The sequence below is a fragment of the Carettochelys insculpta genome, chromosome 29, assembly GCF_033958435.1.
Source record: "Carettochelys insculpta isolate YL-2023 chromosome 29, ASM3395843v1, whole genome shotgun sequence".
NCBI lineage: Eukaryota > Metazoa > Chordata > Testudines > Carettochelyidae > Carettochelys > Carettochelys insculpta.
The window spans coordinates 3153165-3175163 of NC_134165.1; the positions used below are offsets into that span (position 1 = coordinate 3153165).

A 21999-nucleotide genomic window follows, 5' to 3' on the forward strand; every position below is an offset into this window, starting at 1 on the left:
CCGGGTGGTTAATTACTCTGGTCTTTACCATCCCCCTTGTCGTTTTTCCTCCCCCGTCCCTTGACCGTCTCTCCGATTCTGCCCCGGCTGTTTTCTCGTGCGAGTGTTTTGCCGGCGAGTGTCTGGGCTGGCCCTGGATCTCTGCTCAGCCCCGGCCCTGGCGATTTTGTTGTGCTGTTTTGTTTTCTTTCCGACTGAATGAGAAAGGCCCGGCTGGTTTTCGCCCTGGCCCAGCTACGCCCAATTTGCCGCAGCCTTTGAAATCGAAGGGGCTGGTGGCCTGTGAGTCCGTGTTTACATTTTGCTCCACTGACTGGTAATGATGAGGTCGACCAGAATTTCCTTCTCCTGTTTCTCTTTTGCTTACTTTCCCCTCCTGCCTTTCCTGGGGTGTCTCTCCGGTGTCTGCCTCTCCCGCCGGGACTTTCTCTCTTCCCCTTTTGTTTCTCTCGGCTGCTCTGTCTCTGACCCTGCCGTCTTTTCCTGCTCTCTCTCCTTGGGTCTCCCCGCACCTCTGGACGGCCCCAGCCCTTCCACATGGTCCCCAGTCACTGGCTTTTCCCCTCGCCACCGGCTTGTCGTCAGGACGGGTCGGGAGCGGATCAGGGCGGGATTCAGTCTCTGGCTGTGCTGGTTCTTAGCAAGTCTGTTCCCTCGCGAGCTCCAGTCTCCTGAGCAGTTTGTATTTTATACCCCCTCCGCTCGGCTGCTGTCCCCTGGTTTGTGTGTGTGCCAGGGCAGCGCCTGTGCCCCTGGGCCTGGGAGGACCAGTGCGCTGGCTGACGCCCAGCCCAGGGGTGGCACAGAGAGCGCAGGCTGCCAGCGGCCCCCGGCACACGACCTTGGGGGGGACTAGGGAATGAAAGAGCCCGCAGAAGGGAAGAGCCCAGGGAAGGCCGGGCACGTTAATACACGTGTGTAACCCGCCCACGTGTGTGAACACACGCGGGCGTGCAACACGCCTGGTCACACGCAGAGCCACCGTGAGCAAACGACACCCAGCTGCAGATCCCAGCACCCAGCGAACCCTCAAGCGCACACGCGCCTGGCGCACAAGTGCGTGCATGGAACCTGGCACGTGTGCACGCACAGAACCCCAGCCCATGCACACGTGTGCACACACGGAACCCCAGCCCATGCACACGTGTGCACACACAGAACCCCAGCCTATGCACACATGTGCACACACGGAACCCCTGCTCGTGCACACGTGTGCACACATGGAACCCCAGCCCATGCACACATGTGCACACACGGAACCCAGCACACACACGGAACCCCAGCCCGTGCACACATGGAACCCTGCACACACATGGAACCCCAGCCCATGCACACGTGTGCACACATGGAATGTACCTGCACACACACAGAACCCAGCCCATGCACACGTGTGCACACACGGAACCCAGCACACACACGGAACCCCAGCCCGTGCACACATGGAACCCTGCGCACACATGGAACCCCAGCCCATGCACTCGTGTGCACACACGGAATGTACCTGCACACACACAGAACCCAGCCCATGCACACGTGTGCACACACGGAACCCAGCCCCAGATCCCTGGATTTCTGCCCCCCTAAACTGCTGCCCTGCCCAGTGCCCAGTGCCCGGAGCCCGCCCCGTCCCGCCCTGCCCTGCCCTTAGCAATGTCTGGCCATTGGCACACAGCCCGGCCTTGGCCCGGCCTCCGGCTGCCTCCCCAGCGCCCCGCAGGTGCCGAATGGCACACGGGACCGGCGAGCTTGTTCCGCGCCAGCCTGCCGGGGTTGGGCGGCCCCACCCGGGGCTCAGGCTGTGTCTCTGCCCACCCCCCTTCCAGGGCAGGGAACAGACACTGGGCCGGACCCCCGCCGCCCGGCCTGCGCTGCCTGCAGAGTGCCCTGGGGGATGGGCCCGGGCTCCGGCAGGCCAGGGGCTCTGAGACGCGGCTGGGCCTTTGCCTCCCTCTGCCCCTGTCCGCGAGGCGCCAGCCCCAGGGAAGGGAGTCCCCCAGGGAGCCACAGGCTGACATAAGCCTCCCCCTGGCTGTGGGCTCCGCATTACCTTGTACTTCCTGCTCTCCCGGCACCGGGAGCCCGGCTGGGGCCCGGGGTCTGGCTGCCAGTGCTTCCCGGGGGTGGAGGGCTGAGGAGCGCCGTATGGCCCGGTAGGGAGCGCGGGGGGGCGGGGGTTGTCTGCTGGCAGTGGGGCAGCAGCGCCAGCGTGTGGGGCTGGGGGGGCAGGGCCCCTGGGCTGTTCCGAGGGAAATCGACCCTGCCTCTCCCCCCCACAAGGTTTCAGGGCTTCGCACCCCTCTGCAGCGTCTCCGTTCACACCCCGTCTCGGCCCCTTTCACACCCCCTCCTGGATTCACACCTGTCTCCCCCATTCACACCCCTCTGCTCTGCCTGTGTCTGTTCTCACTTGCCGCTCTAGCTCCATTCACACTCCCTCTAGGCCCAAATCACACCCCTCTGCAGCCGGCTCCGCCATTCACACCCCCTCTCTGCCTTTCACACCCCTCCCTGGTTCTGTCTGTCCCTGTTCACACCTCCCTCTCCCTCTCCATTCACACCCCTCTGTGTACCTCTGGCCACCCCCGTTCGCATTTGCACGCCCCTCTCTCAGCCCTGCTGGGGGAGCAGCAGCTTGAAGAGGGGGGGTCGCGGCTGGTGGGGAAAGCGGGGGGCCAGGGAGGTAAATAGCCCTGGCACAGCTGCCCCCCAGCCTCCTGCGCCTCTGACTTCCAGCCGGGGCGGTTCCCTGGCCCAGGCAGGAGCACAGCCTGGGGTGTCCAGGCTCAGGTTCGATGTCCAAAGCCTCCCCCGGGACCACCCGGGCTCCGGAGCTCCCTTCGCTGGCTGTGAGCTCGGGGAGCCAGCCGCCCCGGGGAGGAGGGGGCGCCCCGAGCAGGCCCTTGTGGGATGAGTGGTGAGAGGGGTCTGGTGTAGGGATCCCCCTGCAGGGGTGGGGAGACGGCTGAGCGGGACTCTCGCCCTGCAGGACTAGCTCTGGCCGAGGGAGGTGCTGCTGCGAACTGCTGCCCTCAGCCAGCGCGGGGAGCCCTGCGCCCGTGGGGAGGAGGGTCTGGGGCTCAGAGCAGGGCGAGCGGGGACTCAGGACGCCTGGGTTCCTACCCTGCCACTGGCTCACCACAAGGCCCTGGGCAAATTGCTTCTGTGCCGCCATTGGCGTACAACAGGGGAGACAGATGGAGCCAAGGCCTCCTGCGCTGGGTGCCCAGAGCTGGGGAGGTAGGTCCCGGTGCCCGGGCTGGGTGCTCAGAGCTGGGGGTGCAGGTCCCGGTGCCTGTGCTGGGTGCCCAGATCTGGGGGCGGTCCTGGTGCCCGTGCTGGGTGCTCAGAGCTGGGGGGGGTCCTGGTGCCTGTGCTGGGTGCTCAGAGCTGGGGGTGCAGGTCCCAGTGCCCAGGGCTCAGGCGGGTGGGGGGTGCTGCTCTCAGTAGGCAGCTCTCTGCCAGCCCCACCCTGGGGTGCAGCCTCACCTGCCTGGCAGTGGAATTGGTGCAGGGTGGGGGCAGGGCCCTTAGCTGGGGATTTTGGGCACCTGCCCATCCCCCCCGGCAAATTCTTCCCCTTGCCTGGCTGCCAGCCCCGGTGCCAGCTGGGGGAAGGCCGCGGTGGCTGGCGTGCAGGCCCTGTGCAGCCCGTCGGAGCTTGCCGAGCACCATGGCAACAGCCCGGGGGCACTCGGGGCCCAGGGTTGGGTGGTGCCGGCGCAGATCCAGGCTCTGCCTGCAGCCCCCTGCCAGCCCGGCTAAGGGACTTGCCCAGGGCAGAGTGAGATAGACTTAGCAGAGCAGGGAAATGAGCTCTGGCCTTGCAGTCTGACCCTCTACCCACCAGGCCATCCTTCCTCTCCTCCCATGGCCCATGTGCCATTGGGCCTGGCCCTGGGCGCCAGCTCGGACCCCCACTCACACTGGCAGTGCGGTGACTGGGGAAAGCTCTGGGAGTCATGTGGGGCCGGCTGCCAGCCCCTTCCCGCCACACAGGACCAGAGTCAAGCTACCAAAGGGGAGCGACTCCAGATTCACTCTGTGTCGGTGAAAAAGGAGCCTGGTTTGTAGAGCACCGGGCACAGGGTGGGTATAGTCTGGGCACAGGGAGGGGCTGGCACCCGGCGCAGGGTGGGCAGTGTCTGGGCACAGGGAGGGGCTGGCACCCGGCGCAGGGTGGGCAGTGTCTGGGCACAGGGAAGGGCTGGCACCCGGCACAGGGCAGGTGGTGTCTGGGCACAGGGAGGGGCTGGCACCCGGCGCAGGGCAGGCGGTGTCTGGGCACAGGGAGGGGCTGGCACCCGGCACAGGGCAGGTGGTGTCTGGGCACAGGGAGGGGCTGGCACCCGGCACAGGGCAGGTGGTGTCTGGGCACAGGGAGGGGCTGGCACCTGGCACAGGGCGGGTGGTGTCTGGGCACAGGGAGGGGCTGGTACCCGGCGCAGGGTGGGCGGTGTCCAGGCCTGGCCATGGCTGGGTGCTGCCGGCAGTCGGAAGTGGCAGGGTCCTGGGCACAAGGAGCAGGCCCCTTCCCTCCCTTCACCTCCCTGCCTCTGGGCTGAGCCCCTGCAGCCACCACCCCCTCTGGCACTGCGTATTGCAGCCTGCAGGTCCGGGCCCAGCCCGTGGGGTGCGGCCAAGTGCCCAGCCTGCTGCTCCACCTCCCCTCCGTGGGGGCTGAGGCCTGCGGCTGGCAGCACCGCCAGGGGGCGGGGCGGAGGGGTCTGCCAAGGGGGCAGGCATGGGGCAGGTCCCCGGTTTGGTGGCTGACTGGCGTTCCTGCCACTGCTGGTTCTCCTGGGGCTTGGCCTTGGGCCCTGACTGCTGCTGGCTCTGGGTCCAGGCTTCCCGGGCGCGAACAGGCGCCATCCCCACAAGTTGCCTCCTTGATCCCTCAACTGCCCTGCTGGGCAGGGGCCAGGCCAGGAGCCAGCCAGGCCCTTCAGGTGCCTCCTGGTGTGAGGAGTCAAGCTCCGTCCGGCGCTCCCTGCAGGGGGAAAACCTCAGTGCACCCCCTGGGAACCGGCTGCTCTAGAACACGGCCAGGGAGCTCCCCTTTGCCCAGCCGGAGATGCGTCGGGGGTGTGGGGGCAGCCAGCGTCTGGCAAGGTCTTCAGCGTGCCCGGGCGTGGGGCACAGAGGTGCCAGTGCTCCCATCTGCCCGCTCGGGCCTGAGACCTTCTGGGGCCCTGCGGGCACCATCCCCGGCCCTGCGGGGACCATCCCCAGCCCTGGGGCCCTGCAAGGACCATCCCCGGCCCTGGGGCTCAGCGGGGACCATCCCCGGCCCTGGGGCTCAGCGGGGACCATCCCCAGCCCTGGGGCCCTGCGGGGACCATCCCCGGCCCTGGCGCGCCTGGCAGTGAGCAGAGCCCTGGCGAGCAGGCTGGGACAGAAGCAGGGAACCAGGGAGATGTAGCCGCTGGTGCCCAGCGCTGGGCGTCTCAGAAGGGAGACGCTGCCGCCATCTTGTGCCGCTCTGGGCAGGGGCAGCTGGGGAGAGGCGCAAGCTGAAGCTGAACCCCAGCCCCCGCCCACACCACCACCAGTGGGTGCCTGTGCCCCAGCCACAGGGGTCTCTGCTCAGCAAAGCGTCACTGCCTGGGGCGGAGCTGGAAGTCAGCAGGAGGGGAGCGGGGCCTGGTGGTTGGAGCTGGGAGTCAGGACTCCTGGGTTCTCGCCTGGCGGCGGGAGGGGAGCGGGGCCTGGTGGTTGGAGCTGGGAGTCAGGACTCCTGGGTTCTCGCCTGGCGGCGGGAGGGGAGCGGGGCCTGGTGGTTGGAGCTGGGAGTCAGGACTCCTGGGTTCTCGCCTGGCGGCGGGAGGGGAGCGGGGCCTGGTGGTTGGAGCTGGGAGTCAGGACTCCTGGGTTCTCGCCTGGCGGCGGGAGGGGAGCGGGGCCTGGTGGCTCAGTGAGTGGGCGGGGGCAGGGCTCCCGTGCTGACCTGCGGACGGGGGGATGGGAGCTCCTTTGCGAAGTGGCTTGGGACAGTGGGGCCGGGGCCCTTGGCGGCCGATGTGATCTGTGGGCTCGGCCTCAGGTCTGGGCGGGGCGGGGCTGCAGGCTGGCGGGACATGAGCTTGCCATGGGGCTGAGCAGGAGGCAGGTGGCGTGGCTGGCCCTGGCCCCCGATCTCGCGTGGCCATCAGCGCTGCGTGGTGGGGCTGGGAGCCCTGACTGGGCGTCTCTCCTCCTGCAGCCTCCTGGCGGCTGGACGCCTCGGGCCTCCCTTGCTGGGAGTCTCAAGTCCCGGCGCTGGTCTGGTGGCGTTCCCCTGCTGCACAGGGCCAGCGCCTCTCTGGCACCGTGAGCTGCCCCGGCTGCTGCCCCCAGCCCCAGCGGGGAGGCGCCCTCAGAGCTGGGACGTGGAGGGGCCCGCGGCTTGGGCCACGCCGTTCGAGTGGATCCAGACTCGCCCTGCGGTTTGTGCTCCCGCTCCGCGGGGTGGGGCCGGACGAGCCTGCGTTCCTGCACCCCTCCAGTCTCAGCCTCTGTCCCTTCAGCCGGAGCAACTGACCGGCCTGCCATGCGGGACAGGGCTCATCGGTGAGTCTTCGTCCCCGTTCTAGAGCTGATGAGAGAACAGCAAAAGCTGCCAAAGGCAGTGCCAGATCCCGACCCTCTGAGCGCGGGCTGGGGGCGTCCGGCTCAGCCACGAGTCCTTGCTGCTTCCCGAAGCTTTTCTGCCTCAGCTGTGGCCTGGCCAGGGCCCTGCACTGCACTCTCCGCCGGGCCGATGGCGACCAAGTCCTGCCAGGTCCCTTTTAATTCCCAGCAGGGTATTTGCTCAGGAATTAGCACCAATCGGGAGCTGGGTCTGCAGCTCTTCTGTAACAGTCCTTCCCAGAAAGCCCCCTCTCGCCTGCAGCAGCCACTGAGTCAGAAACCAGCAGCAATATTTATTAACCCGGCCTGTGCTCCCCAGCGGTCACAGCGTGGTGGGGCTGGGGTCGGTCTCGGCCAGGCGCAGGCTGCTCAGAAAGAGGAGAGACAAGTTCCCGTCCCAGTTTCACCTCCTTTGCACCACGGAAACCTCATTGGACTTCACTGTCCTGCTTCGTTCTCCTCTGCTTGGCCGTACGTGTAAATTGGGTCACAGCATCCGTCCAGCGCCACGCAGGGGCCAGCCCCCGTTACGATGGGCTCGGCCGGATGTACCAAACGTGCCTCTCCCCGTTCACTGGGGCCAGTGATGGGACTTCAGAATCCACCCAAAGGGCTGCAGTTTGAGCTAATCAGAAAGAAATCCGCCTCCTACTCCGCGGCAATCCCCCTGGGTTTCTGCGGCCTGGGGGAACAATCCCTCCATGAGCAGTGTCATTACGGCATTCGTAAAATTACCTGCGGGGTTGGTTTCCGTTAATTATGTTTGTAGCAAATTAAATTAATTGTGGGTTGATTGTTTTGTCCTGCTCTCTATCCCTAACCACTTGTGTTACTCTTCCTTGAATCCAGGCTAGTTTTCTTGCCTTGTTTCATTATGTTAACTACAGTGACGACGCGGGGTCGCTGGTTTGAGAGCTCCCAGGGCAGGAGAGGAATGGAAAACGCCCATGCTGTGGGTGACCTCTCCAGACTTGGAAGCTCTGGCGTTTAGCAGCAATCAAATGTTGATTTCGCCATACGCTCACAAACTGGCGACAAAACCATTTCCCTCGAAGATCGTCACAATGGACAGCGAGGCAGAATCAGAGAGCGGCTGCGCAAGAGCCTCTGGATGTTTGCTTGGAAGATATTTACTTTGGAGCTTGGGCCATGTGGTCACGAGTTTGTGTTTTAATGGCTAGGAAGGCTTAAACTTTTTGCATCTCAGCCTCTCCTGTTGTGATGATTGGGCTCCCCCGTGAAGGTCCCCCCGGTCGCCCGCAAACGGGAGAATAGGAATAAATGGGTGAAAATCCAGAAAGAAAAAACGGATTTTGCACCATGGTTAATCTGGGTTCTGCCAGGCCTGTTTATGATGAATGCTGACAAACAACTCACGGATGGAATGTGTGTCTGGGTACGTGGAAAGGAAAACACCACTGAGATCAGGCGAGGAACGCCAGAGATGGGGCCTCAACCTCCAGGGTCCCCCACCCCAAGGGGTTTAAAACCAGCCGACTGGATGTGTTTCTGCAAGCGCATGAGGTGTGATCACCCTCACTGCATTGCCTCCTGCAGAAAATGGCGAGATTGGCCTGAAAAATCGTGTGATATCTTTGAAAGGAGCAAAGCTGAAGGGGTTTTTTCTTTCTCTTGGGGGTTTGGGCCTTAAAGCTGCGGCCAACTCATGTTTTCCGCCTTTCCTCTACGTGGACAAACCCAGTGTCTGTTTCGTGTTAGAGGACAGCCGAGACCCGCACTTTATCCCAGAGCTCCAGGAGGTGGGGATTTGAAAACGCTCCTCCCCCCAGTATGGCAGATCACCGGTAATCCCACAGCTAGAAGAGATGGGATGAATGGGGGACGATAACTAGAATTATAGAACATCCTAGATGTTCACCGGGAGCCTATCTGTCCCTTACACCCCGTGACTTTAAGAAACAATAAACTGGGGTTCCCTTTGTTTGCTCTCTGGCTTCTGAGCCTTGTGGGGGCCCTTTTTCTCTGGGGTGGGTGAGCTTTTGCTCGGTCTCTGCCGGCTGACCTTGGGCAAGTCCCACTCTGCCCCTGCCTCAGTTTCCCCTGCTGCACAGTGGCGACAATGCCCCTTTGTAACGTGCCTGAAGGTCGCCAGGTGAAAAGTGCCAGGCGAGGGAGTGAACGTGGTTGTTCTCCACGTGCGATGAAAGCTTCGGCGCTCACCCGACTCCAGCGCCCGGGGCTTGTAGAGAAGCAGCCGCCACTGCGAGATTCACAGCAAAGGCACAAGCGGAGCATGGCCTGGGATTTTGTCTGCTGCCGAGATCCCCCCCCCCGCCCCCGGCTGCGGGGGTGGAGCAAACAATGTGTTGTCGCTTCAGGAGTTTCCCGGAGAAAGGCCAGGAAGGAGAGACGAGCTCCTCGCGAGGCCCAGCCAGCGCTGGGAGCCGGCGACTACATTTCAGGCTCCCTCGAACTGTGAAAATAGCCGAGGGAGCCTTGTGCGCCTCTGCGGTGCCCATCTCGCCGTACACGCACATCTCCCCGCAGGAGCCAGCGGGCGGGAATTGGCCGGCACAGCGCCATATTCCAGGGCCCTGCTGCTGCTAGCTTGCAAAGACCTTGGGATTAGCTGGGCCAGGCCCAGATCGTCCCCTGCTGCGGCTTCCCTGGTGCTGGGTGAGCGACTCAGGTAACAGGCCCTGCGGGACCCTGCCCTCCTCCGCGATGCACCCTTTGCTCTTGGCTGATACCCCTCGAGCAGCTCCCCCGGCTGATGAGCTGGGGAAGCTGGAGGAGTTGCTTCAGTTTCAGGCCACGTCCTCGCTGCTGGGCAGGAGGGATTTGTTGGTAAGAAACTTGCTGTGCCTCAGTTTCCCCATCTGCAAAAGTGGGGGTAACGACCCTGCCTCCCTGGAGATCTACGGCAGCAAAGCGCCAGATGCGCTCGGTCGCGAATCCCATGTGCGCCCGGCGTTCGATGGAAGCTGCGTTTCCCGCGTCCTCGCGTGACTCCAGCAGAGCACCGGCCAGAGGAGTCTTCTGGTGGTGTTAACCCCTTCTTCCCCCTGCCCCAGAGGGTCGCGGCGCTGGCTCCCTTTTCTTATGGGGCTCAGGTGGTCATAGTGCATTCACAGACCCACTGAACCCCGGGGCTGGAAGACACCTCAGGAGGTCAAGCCCAGGCCCCTGCTCCAGGCGGATCAACCCAACTAAATCCTCCCAGCCGAGGCCTCTTCAGCTGGGTCTTAACCGCCTGCCCGAGTGGATTGTGTGGCCGGTCTGTCTGGCTCCTCCGCTGCAGAGCAGGGGGCTGGTGAGAAGCGCAGCCTCGCAGGGCCAGAGTCTGAGCGGGTGTGTGTCCCCTGCAGTCCTGGGCTGGAGGCCAGCAGAAGTTCAGACCCCTGGGAGGGGCAGGGACATCCTGTAAGGCCACAGCTGCACTCAGCTCAGGCTGCAAACGCCGGGGGCAGCCCAGGTTGATGCTCAGAGTCAGTCCCAGCCTGCCCTAGTGGTGTGAACCCAGAGGTGCTAACCTGAGGGAGAAGCCCCGGCTGCACCTTCCCTTCCCAAGCCCCCGCCTAAGGAGATGCCTCCTGCAGCCATGACCTGCCCTGAGGCTCTCCGCAAGAGGGCCTGGCCCTGGAACTGACACGGGCGTGGCTGCCCTGCTCTGAAAGCCTGCCGCACCCGGCCGCCACGGTCCCCCTCCAACGCCCGGGCACTGCTCCTTCTGCAGCGCTTCCGAACGAGCTCACCAGCAGAACGCTTTTGGGCTTGGACTATATTGACGGATCACATACATGCTGGTCAGGCAGTGCAGGGGAGGGTTTCATCCAGAAAAATTCCCTCACGTAATCCTGGAAAGTTGATTTAAAAGAGCTAATGTGTTTAGATGTCATTTACTTAACAAAGAACAAAAAATAACGAGGGAAAATCACCTGACTGAAGAACAAACGTCCTTCTGGTAGGTGGACGGCCAGCAACCTTGTCATGAAGTACAAAGATTAAAAATTATAAACAACCCCAAAACAAAACATCTGCAGGACAGCGGAAAGAAGGACTGTTAGTGGTGTTCTTTTGCACACAAACAAGGCAGTATTGGTCAGAGAAGGACTGTCCTTCCTTAAAGCTTAAAACCACTTTTCTGAAAAAGAGACGCGAAACAAATGAGGGACGGACAATGCCGTCTAAATTTTATAGTTTTTAAATGTGTTCTTTTTACACACGACTTGCAAATAAAAACAAGGAACATTGGACAGTTTTTTTAATGGGACCTGTTTTTGCAGCTTTTGATCACAAACCCGCTTAATAGTAGGAACCGTGCTGGAGAGCTGGAACCTCATGTCAGGTGCTGCCTCGTGTGATTCCTCTGAAGACGACTCATCCCGATACAACCCAGATCGACACAGGTCATATAGTAACCACCGGATAATTCTGAATGCATTATTCATATTAACATACCCACAAGCGAAATGCTATTCAAATACCTTTGCATTTTTGACACACACGTCATTTCATGTTTAATAGTTCAGAAGGAAAAGTGTCACTGGCATCGCCAGGTTTTCGCGGAACGCCTGTTCACATCTCCCCGATTGGGAAACTCCGCCCTACGGCCGACTCCCCGTCTCTGAGGCTAACGTGTGACCGACGTCTCCCTGGCTACAGGTTAAGCTGCGGAAAGACACCGACCACTGCCCTCGTGAAGCCAGCCCGGCAGAGAGTTCTCAGCCCCTGTCTGCGCCAGGATAAACCACCCCCCTTTGGTGCTCCCTTGGGGCCCTCGAGGGTGGCCCTGGCCACGTGCCCGTCGCCCTCCTGCAGCCAAACCTGTATTGGGCCTGTCCTGAAGGTTTCACCGCCGTGTGCGTTTCGGGTCTCTCATGTCAGTTGCCTTAACCGTGGACGTGGTGAGCAGCATGCCAGGCCGGATTGGAGGACTGTGGAGCGACTCCCGGGGCGTCAGCCAGGGCTGTGGATGTTCAGACGTCAGGGCAAAACTCTGGTCCATTGGCGCCATATTTCACCTCTCAGCCGTCTGCAGTCGGGGCCGCCTGCTCCTGAACCTCACACAACGGCAGGGTGTTCTGGAGCCGTGGGGCCTGAGGGCGGCCGGTTCTGCTGCTGTGGGAGCTCATGGGTGGCTCCGTTCTGAGCACTAGGTCCTGGTTCTCCAGAGGATGGACTTGGGAGGTGTTGAGTGGGGGACCCCTGAATAAGACAGGCTGGTTTCCAGCACCGCCACCAGTCCTGCTGGCATCAGTGGGTGCTCATCTGTCCTGAGCCTCAGCCTGGTCTATCCAGGGCTCACTTCCGCCACTGTGCCTGGCAGTGCCAGGCCCGTGGTGCCAGCGGCACGGCAGAAGGCTTGGGCCGGGCGCGCCTCGAGGGCTGCAGCAGGCAGGAGCTGGGCCATGCGCTCAGCACAACCCTCCCACCGCGGTGGCTTTGGAGCGCAGGAGCACGGCAGATCGGGGCTCCATCAGGTGGACGCAAAGTGCCCCCAGCGTGGGCTGATCCGTCAGCGTCCGGCATTCTGGGGAGAGGCGCTGCGTTTCTCCAGGAGGGGAATGTTTGCAGCCAAAAATGCTGCTTGCCGCCCAGGAGACTCAACTGCTGATGCCGCCCGAACCCATGGGGCAAAGCTGCGTAAAGCCCCAGCATCCTGGTCCGTGTACCAGGAATTAGGTGCAGTGGGTGCAGCCCCGATCATCCGCTCCAGGGAGGAGCGAACTTTTTACATCGGGCCGCACTTTTCGTCCCTGCAATTGGCAGTCACCCCTGTCCCCCACAACCTGTCTGATGTCATCCAAACGGAGGGAAATTGCCGTTACGATCCTATGAAAATCCCCAGCCCTTTCGGCACCTGTAAGAAAACAAGTCAGTGGGACGTAAAAACGTTGGGAATCGGGACTGAAATGTGAGTGCCCAGACATGAAAACAGTCACAGAGTCCAACAGTTTTAACGAGCTGGATGAGCCAGAGACCCAGCAGCTAACTGTGCTGTACCCCCCTTGCGAAATTTCACGCCCCAGAGGCCCACCCCCACTTCGCGCGCCCCTGATCAACTCCCGTGGTTTAAGTCTGAGACGAATGCTGTGAATCGTAGGACACAATGTACCTCCCAGGTGCATGTGGAAGAAATGAAAGTTCGGACGGGCCAAACGTTGCTTTCGTGCGGGTCAGAACGTGACGTTGGAGGCATGAAGTGTCTTGCGCGGCAGAAAAGCCGAAAAACCCAAACCCAAACCCAATGCAGTCTGGGCCCCTCTGAACATTCTGGTTAAATAATCCTGAGTTGTTTCACTTTGATAAGGTTTCATGTCGGCAACGCTGAGCCATGCTGCTACTGTCCTCAGTCTAATAGACTGGAAAAGGCAACGTGACGGGCATGGAAATACAGATGAAGGGAAATGTTCCGACATCGTCAGAATGAAACAAGACAGTTGAACTGATCTGTGTTGACACTTTCTCACAAAATGTCACTGAAATTGACATTTTCCTGAAAAGCTTCGATTCCAGCAGAACGGCAAATATGCGTATTGTATGCGAAATGTGCCGGGTGTGAGAGCCGGCCACAGCGTTCGCGTTAGGAGTGATTTCTCTAGTATAGTTGTGACGTAGTGGGGCGTGTGAGGGTTTTATTCCCCTGGTTGTGTTGCAGGTGTTTCCCACTGGCCTGCGGTAACGTGAGGTGGGTACCTCGGTTTCCCTAGGCACAACGGCAGTGCACAGTTCATAGCTGGTGATGGGAGTTCAGCGTGATGGCTTCTCCCAAGTAGGCAATGACTCTCCAGGCCATTTGTAACCCGGGCCACCAGGTGACCCCTTTCTTTCCCGGAAAACAGGACAGAGGCAGGAGGAGGGGCCTGGCTGGTTTGAATTGAAACTGGGCTGGTGAGTGGGGCAGTCTGGTCTGGCTGGAGAGGGAGGAAGGGGGCCAGGGCCTGGCTCGGGGACCCCCTCTGGGCCCCTCTCCCTGAGATGGATCGCACGGATGGCTTCTGGTCCCTGTGCTGGCTGACAAGTTGGTTCTGCGCTGTGTCCCCATCGCCTCGTAATCTCCTGTTCTCCTGTGAGAGTGACGTCGGCCTGCGGCCGGGGGCAGGGCTGGGGGAAGGGCCGGGGGCAGGGCCGGGGGCCCCTCCCACCCACGTTGGGACACAGCACCAAAGCATCATCTCTGTTTTGGGAAGCTGCCGTTATTTCCTGGGCCTGTGACTGCTCCTGTTGTGTGTACGATGGGAATCGCATCACACGGCAGCCCTGGCTAGCAGCAGGCAGAATTCCCAGCCTTTCTGTGGTGCGTTGGGCGTGTGCTACGCAACCACGTCCCCAGAGCACCCCAGCACCCACCTGCTGCTCCCCTCGGTGCGCCGCTTGGCCATTGGGGCACAGATCTCCTCAGCGGGGCCAAAAGCCCCGGCAGGTGGAGCCGAGTGGAGGACCTGATCCAACCTTTGCAGCGGGGTGTGAAGTAGCACCGGGGCCTGGAAACTAGCGGGGTGAAAGACGAGGGACAGATTCTGATCTCGTTTCGCATTAGCCTTAATCCTGGGAGCTCGTTGCTGGGGTGGGGGCGGTGACAGCCGATTGATCCTACCTAAGGGCTCTGGTTCCTTGGCTGTTGACGAAGCAAAACCAAGAATATCAGCTATAAAGGGTCCCAGCTGCCCCGGCCCACTGCAGCCCTGGCCTCCCAGCTGCAGGGATCCAGCCTGGGGGCTGCTTTGTCTTGCTGGGAGCTGGGCTGAGACCCAGCCAACTCGTTTCACCTCCTCCCACCCGAGCCAAACGGGGACTTCCAGCCGTGCCTGCCGGGAGGAGCCGTCGGCCGGTGTGTGTCAGAGCCAGGCTCCCAGAGGGCCCCCTGCCACTAGGTTAACGCCAAGTGATGACTTCTCCTTTGCAGGAGCTTGAGGCCGGCCCGCGGGGTTGAATTTGGGAGAGATCCCAGAACTGGGAGCTGTATGGGTGAGGGGCAGTGTGCCCGGGGGATGCCTCCCATGCAGGCACGGAGCTGCGCCAGCAAGAGCTGCCCAGCACACGCACTAACACGCTAACATCACGCCTTCCATCACGGGCTCCGTGTGTCAGCGCCCACCAAGACAAGACGCGGAGGGCAGACGTGGCCCACGCTGGCGTGAAGACGCAGCACAGACACGCCTGCGCACGCTTGCTGTGACACGCACCCCGACGTGCGCACACCCAGCCTCTGAGACGCACAGCCCCTGCCGGGGTGCATCTCCCTTGCGGGGGGCCCCCACGTTACGGGCTGGGAGCCGGGACCCCGGGTGGCCTGGCTGCCCCTTAGCTCCCACCGTCCCATGCCCAGCCCTGCGTCTCTGCTTGGCTGGGTGTGTGCTGCCCTCGCAGGGCTCTCTCCTGGCTGGCTGGCTGCACACGCACCGGGCTGTTAGCTGGTGTCCCAGGGCGCCGGCTGCCAGCAGAGGGGCGAGGCGAGAGCGCGGCTCCCAGAGAGCTCCAGCAAGCAGCTGCCCCGGCCGCCTGATGCAACCGACGTCTGCGGCCCTGGGGCACGGCAGCAGATGGGCTCCCTGCTCGCTCGGCCCTCTGAGGGACCGGGGAGCGGTGCCCGCCGCTCAGGGCGCTCTCTGGGAGGACGGCGACGGCGCTGCTGTAGCTCAGACCTCGCGGTGTTCCTCGCGCTGAGCATCTGGAAGTCTCTAGCGCATCGCAAAGGAGGGGCAGGTGGGGAAGGACAAGACAAGGCTCCCAAATTCCAGACCTAGTGCTCTGGCCACTAGGCTACGCTGCCAAACACCCCTTGCTGGGGAGAACCGGCAAACTCAGCACACACTCGGCCTCCTGCCCCTCGCAGCTCTGGCTGCCAAGCAGGCACCGCACCCTGCAGGGCGCCAGGGCGGGGAAGCATGTGTGCTGGCCTAGAGCCTCGCATCGGGCCCCCAGGCCAAGCATCCCAGTGCCCAGGGGGCTTGGAGAGCTGGGCCAGCCAGCGGTGGTTTGGGAGCCAGATTCCAAGGCCAGAGCTCAGCCAGGGCCAAGCCTGGCTCCGAGTTGGTTCCAGTCTGACTGAGAAACGGTCCCACCTTGTGCATCAGAGAAGCTGCCACACCCCGTTTGCCTTGTGCAGCCCTCGGAATGGGCCGGAAGGGGGCCCCCCAAAGGGGCCACTTGGCCCGACCTGCCGACTCGGAAGAGTTTGGAAATGGCTGCGTGGGCCTGGGGCCGTGTCCGCGCGGCAGTCGGGGCTTGGTGGCGCCCAGCACTGGGGAACTGGGGTTTAAACCGTTCCCGAGGGGCGAGGTGGAACGGGGCCGAGAAGGGCCAGAGCGAGGGGCCTGGGGAGCGGGCAGCCTGTGGCTTTGACGGGCCCTGCCAGGCCAGAGCCACGCTCTGCTGCCCAGGTCTGCCTGGCCGAGGCTGAGGCCGACCCCGAGCGTGGGCCCCTAGTGAGGTTAGTGTCGAAGTTTGGAACCCGGCGTTTGTGGAGCTGCCGCGATCCCCTCCCTGCTTGGCCCCTGAACTGGGCCGGGCACCCAGGGCTGGCAGTTCACCCCCATATCTCTGCATGGGGCTCACAGGCCAGTGTGCGATCTCCATACACAGAAACCCCCTTCTGACCCCACCGGCCTTTCAGTCAACCTGGGCCAAGGAGGCCAGAGCCGGGCACAAGGGCTGCTCTCGGGAAGCCGCGCCAGGCTGGCCACAGATGGGCCGGGCAAAGAGACAGCCATGCAAAGGCCAATGCTCGGACGTTTCAAATGCTCAGCGGGCGCTGCTGCGACCCCTCACTTCCCGCCTGCCTGAGCCCTCTGCCCAGGTGCCGCTTTATAAGGTGTTTGGGAGCTGGCATTTAGCGTCTGTAAAGGCAGCAGTTTAAGGAGGTATTTTTTTTAAGGTGGTATTTTTAGTTAAGGTGGTATTTTTAAGGTGGTATTTTTATTTCTGTAAGGGAGAATTTGTATTCATTTGAAAAGGTATTTCAGTGTGCATGTTATGTCAAGGTGATATTTGTAGTCATTTAAGGAGGTATATTGGGTGTTCTTAATTATATCAGTGATATACAATTGGAAGTGATATTTTATTAAATTATGAACATCTTTTAAGATGGAATGCTCTTTTTTTTAAGGTGGTATGTTAGGTGTTCAGGAGGGCGGGGCGGGGCGCTATTGTTTTATAGAGATGCTGTGTTTTGTTTGAAGGCAGTAGCATTTTAATGATGATGCTGTCCAGCCATGGGTAGCCTGGGATGGCCGTCATTACTAAGGTGGTATTACGAATTGGGTCCCAGGACACGTGCAAGGGGACGGCATGTTTGGCTGTGGGTCTGCACTTGCAGGACTGGGGAGGAATGTGGGAAGTGGTCAGGAGCGGGGCTGGGGTGCAGGATGGGTGCAGAAGGGGGCTCGGGGGAGGGGGGCGGGGTGCAGAAGGGGGAGCAGAGCAGGTGCTTCCCTTAGGCAGCTGCCAGCCAGCAGGACCCTGCCTCCTGTGCCCCCCATACTGCTCAGAGGGGCCAGCTGTGGGGGCCATGTGTGATGGGGTTCTGGCGTCCCCCAAGCTCTGCACCCCGTCCGCAGGCAGGAGAGTCTCTCACTCAGCAGGAGAACGGCGGGTTTATTAGCCGACAGGACACAGCATCGTACAGAGGAGTCAGTACAGCAGGCAGAGACAGCCAGTCCCATCCATGTTGAGGAGAGGAGGCCCCGAGGGGCCCCCAGAGCTGGGGCCTTGCCCCCTCCTTTGTCTCTCTCTCCCTCAGCCCAGACTCACTGCTTCCAACTCCCAGTTCCAATTCAAACCCCTCAGGCTCCACCTCCTCCTTTGTCTGCAGTACAAAGGTGTTACCTGGTCATCAAGGTTACCCTCAGCAGGAGCCCCACACCCTCTGTGAGCCACTCACACACACACACAGGTATCCCCCACTCCATCACATCTCTCCCCCCTTCACTCAACTGGTGACCTGGGGAAGTTCGGGGCTCTCCCCTCGTGATCGGGCATCGGCTGTACCCTCTGTTCTCCCCTCGATGTGCACCACCTCCACGTCATAGTCCTGCTGGGGGAGGCTCCAAGTCAGGAGCTTGGTCTTGGCCCTTTTCATGTGATGCAGCCGGGCAAGTCCCTTTAGTTCCCTTGGGTTGGTTGGTCTCCCTGCTTCGGCCCCGGTCCGTCAGCCACGTTCTCAAGTCGGGCAGGCAGAGCCCATACAGATGCTGCAGCACCAACAGATCAAACAGGTCTTTTGTGGTCTGGGTCCTGCCCCATCTGACCACAAGTCCATACAGCTGCTGCAGCCAATGTCTGGAATTCAGTTACAGTCCAGTGACGGAAGGTACAAATGCTTCCATCCTTGGCATTCAGCCAGACCACCACAATGGCTGTGTGCCTCAGTTTCCCCTTCCATGCCACACAATAGGTTTGGAATGTTCCTTCTCATGTCAGAGGTTGCAAGACTAGTTACAGGGAACAACGGTGACATTTCAGAGTTACAGACTCCTTCAACATACAATTCATGCTTCTACATTAATGTCATCATGTCACATGGCTCTTTCCAAACATTCAGTGCATGGTACAATTCTACAGCTTTTGGTAGCAGCACCCCTTGGTTACAGCAGTCAGCGTGAGTAACAGAACAAACCCATTGCAATTGTACATTTACGTTGCTCTTTGGTAGACCACAACTTTTGTGTAACCTCCTTGAGAATATGGTATTTGGGGGATAAATGGCTGAGGCCTTTCTTTGCACCATCAAGTTCTAATCTTCTCCCTTGCCCCCTGGGGTGGAAATCTGATCTCTCTGGCTGTGCCCTCCCTTCTAACAAGAGCTGGGCCATTGATGATCTCAGGGAGACGCCCCCTCCCAGCCAGCCTGGAAATTTGCAAACCAAACTGGTTTCTAAAAGTTGTTTTGTGAGTCCCAGACGCAGAATCCACATGGAGGAATCCCTGTTTATCCCTTACTGGACCACCAGGCCCAAAGCTCCTTTGTCCTTCCACCTCCAACTACTGCCTCCCCATGGAATCAGAATTGGAGTCCAGTATGAGAATATAAGTGTTTCTAGCATCTGGAGATGGGGAATTGCTGGCGCTCTCCTGCATCCTACAGAGATTGACTGTGCAGCAGTTTTACTTGGTTCTCACAGGGCTGCTCACACTACCTGATAGTTTTCACTTTACTTGGACCAACTTCCAGTTCCTGAGAAACTTTTACCCTGCCTGCTTTGGACCCTTCCAGAGCACAGCCAGTGATTTCACACTCAGGCAGGTCCTGGCCATCAGGAGCTGAAACAAACTTCTCCCCAGGCAAAGGGTTGCTCTGGTGCTTACAGACAAGCACCTTTCCTGTTCACTCTCCTTCACCTCACCCCCATTTTCTGCAGTCCCCACAGACTGCTCAGGAAAAGTTTCAGGGAAATTCTCTTCCTCAAGAGCTCCCCCAAACAACAGCTCACCCCTGTCTGCCTCCATGGGGGCACTGCTCCCTTGAGCCACAACCAGCTCCTGGGTTCACCTACACCCAGGATCACTTCTGGCCAATCAGGCAGATTCCCACATAATCCCCCTCCAGGCAGACAGCCAGTACCACCGGACAGACGGTTAGGATCCCTTTCCTCCCTTCTGCTACCAGCTCCTTTATCTTCATCAGTCAGCGTAACTCCATTGCCCGTCTGTTCTTGTGTCCTGGCGAGTGGATGACTCTGGTAGGACAGAGTCCTCTCACCCCTCCCAGTGACACCTCAGCATCAGGCAAAGAACAAGTACCGGAATTGCCTGGTCTCTGGGATTCCCTGATGATACTAACTGGATTATACCGAGTTAAAGCATCATCCTCCCTGAGAGAGACAGAGGCAGGCCCACTTCCCACCTGGGCTTCAGCTGCACCCAGATCCAGCTCTGGGATCTTAGCACCATCTCAAGCCCCCCGCAGGCTCAGACAAAGGAGTCACTTCCCTGGAAGCAGAGGCACCTTTATTGCTCCAAGGACCAGTGTCCTTATCAGGGATACCACTGCCCATCCCAGAGCCATTCCCTCTGCTCCAGCCCCTATGGCTGGATTCAGAGTCACACCTGGAATGCTCTTTCCTGGTGGTTCCTTCTCCAGGCACCCCAGGCTGGTGAATCTTCCTCAGACAATGGACAAGTTTCCTCTCTGGCACCTTCTCCGAACGCAGGCTCTGCTCTCTCCCCAGGCTGCTGCTGCTGTTCAACACAGACAGACAATGGGAGACACTCTCTCCTTTGTCCCAGCCCCCCGGCTGGTCTGAGACACACTCCCAGAAGGTGAGGCAGCTTCTCTCAGAGACAACTTGCCATTCCCAGTGGATCAGCTGCTTTCCTGCACAGACACACAGGCACCTTCCTCGGCCCAGGCCTGGAAAACTCTTCGCAGGTCTGTCTTGGCCACTAGTAGATGATGGGTTGGAATGGCTCCTTCCCTCCTTGAGCTGTGGCAGGCCACTCGGTTCAGAGCTTCAGGCAGTCCAGGGTTCCCTGCCCCGATCCGGGCTCACCTCTGCAGGATTTTCCTTAACCCTCAGCTCTGCCACTGCACATCCATGCTGCCTTGTCCAGCTTCTTTAATCTCGATTCGGTCTCCAGGTGCTGCCACTTCACAGCGGAGTTGCTGAGCGTGGTTGCAGGCTCTCAGGCTGATGCCCTCTGCACCCCACGATTCCTGGAAGAATCCCTTCAGTGTGCCAGGCTCCTTGCGGGTCACAAGCTGCCCGGGGTTAGGCCGTAGGCCCCTCTGCCCTCTGGGACCGACTCCAACAGACTCCCAGCGGAACCCCTTCTTCAGTGTGACACCCGCTCTCAGGGACCATGAGCACACTGTCTTGGGAAGAACTAATTCAGCGTCAGCCTCCTTGTGGGTCACTTGTTCCTGGGGGTTGGGCTCTTGGCCCCTCCACCTTCTGGGACTGACTCCAACAGATTCCCAGGAGTAACCCCTGCTCGGGTGTGGCACCCCCTCTCGAGAACCACGACCGCAGTTGCTTGGGTTCGGCCGCAGGCCCCTCCGCCTTGGGGAGCTGCACTTCACTGCCCTTCAGCACACCTGGGTCTCGCAGGCCCCACTTCTTCCGGGGCCCCGGTCACTTACTGCTGGATGCTCCATCCTCAGGGTGCAGAACATCCCACTACTGACACCAGTGTGATGGGGTTCTGGGGTCCCCCAAGCTCTGCACCCTGTCCACAGGCAGCAGAGTCTCTCACTCAGCAGGAGAGCAGCGGGTTTATTAGCCGACAGGACACAGCATCGTACAGAGGAGTCAGTACAGCCGGCAGAGACAGCCAGTCCCATCCATGTTGAGGAGAGGAGGCCCCGAGGGGCCCCCAGAGCTGGGGCCTGGCCCCCTCCTTTGTCTCTCTCTCCCTCAGCCCAGACTCACTGCTTCCAACTCCCAGTTCCAATTCAAACCCCTCAGGCTCCACCTCCTCCTTTGTCTGCAGTACAAAGGTGTTACCTGGTCATCAAGGTTACCCTCAGCAGGAGCCCCACACCCTCTGTGAGCCACACACACACACACAGGTACCCACCACTCCATCACACCATGTGCATCTCCAAGGCCCCCCGGGGGGGGGGTCCCATCACACCCTGCCATTGGCTGGAAATCGGCCAATGGGAGCTGCAAGATTGTGCTGAGGGCGGGGGCAGCAGGACGGGAGGCGCCAGCTGGCCGGGTGGGGCCCGTGGGCAGCCGTTTGCTGCCCCAGCCGTAGGGCCGGTGCCAGAGCTGTGCGGTGGTGGGGAGCAGCGACTGGTGAGGCCGTCCTGGCCAGGCTGTGTCTGGGGAGAGAGCTTGGAGCCACCTGTTTGCCAGTGAGAGCACGAGACCCTCCCGTTCCTTGCGTGGGGCATGGGAGGCCAGCGTGGTCTGACACCGCCTGGGGATGTTTCGGCTGGGGGCTGCGGGTCGGGAGAGAGGGGCACCGGCAGTGGCACAGGGCCCTGTGTGGCGTCTCTGCCCAGCCACCTGGCGCGGCCCTGCAGGGGGGCCGGCAAAAGCCCAGGGCTGGTTGCAGTGGGGGCTGGCGCCCGCGGGCTGGGCCCGTCCCGTCCCGTCCGTCTGCTGAGAGAGGTGTTCTCTCGCCCTCGCCATCGGGCACCTCCTCACGCCCTCCTGGCGCTTCTCCACCCCTCACTCCTGGCATCGCCACCCCCGACACAGCCAAAACTTCCCGGCCCTGGGGCTCTCGGACACACGTCCCCTCGGAGGAGCTCTGCTGGGGGGGGAGAATGCTACAAATTCCAGCCTGGTGCTAGGGGGCGCTGTGCTATGGGGAAGGGGCAGGCAGGGGGCGCTTACCCCCCCACTCAGCCCGGGCCGCCCAGCTCCCCCAGGCCTCGCAGATCTGCCCAGGCCCACCCAGAATCAGCCAAGCCCCTCAGCAGCCCCAGCAGCAGAGCCAAGAGGGGGCCGAGCTCGGGGGCCGCGGCTGGGGCAGGGG

General features: G+C 61.2%; 1 protein-coding gene across 7 annotated transcripts in view; it reads left to right on the plus strand.

The window, feature by feature from the left end:
- Positions 1-21999, plus strand: part of NFIX (nuclear factor I X) — a 124132-nt gene that overhangs the window by 66331 nt on the left and 35802 nt on the right. The window lies entirely within an intron of this gene.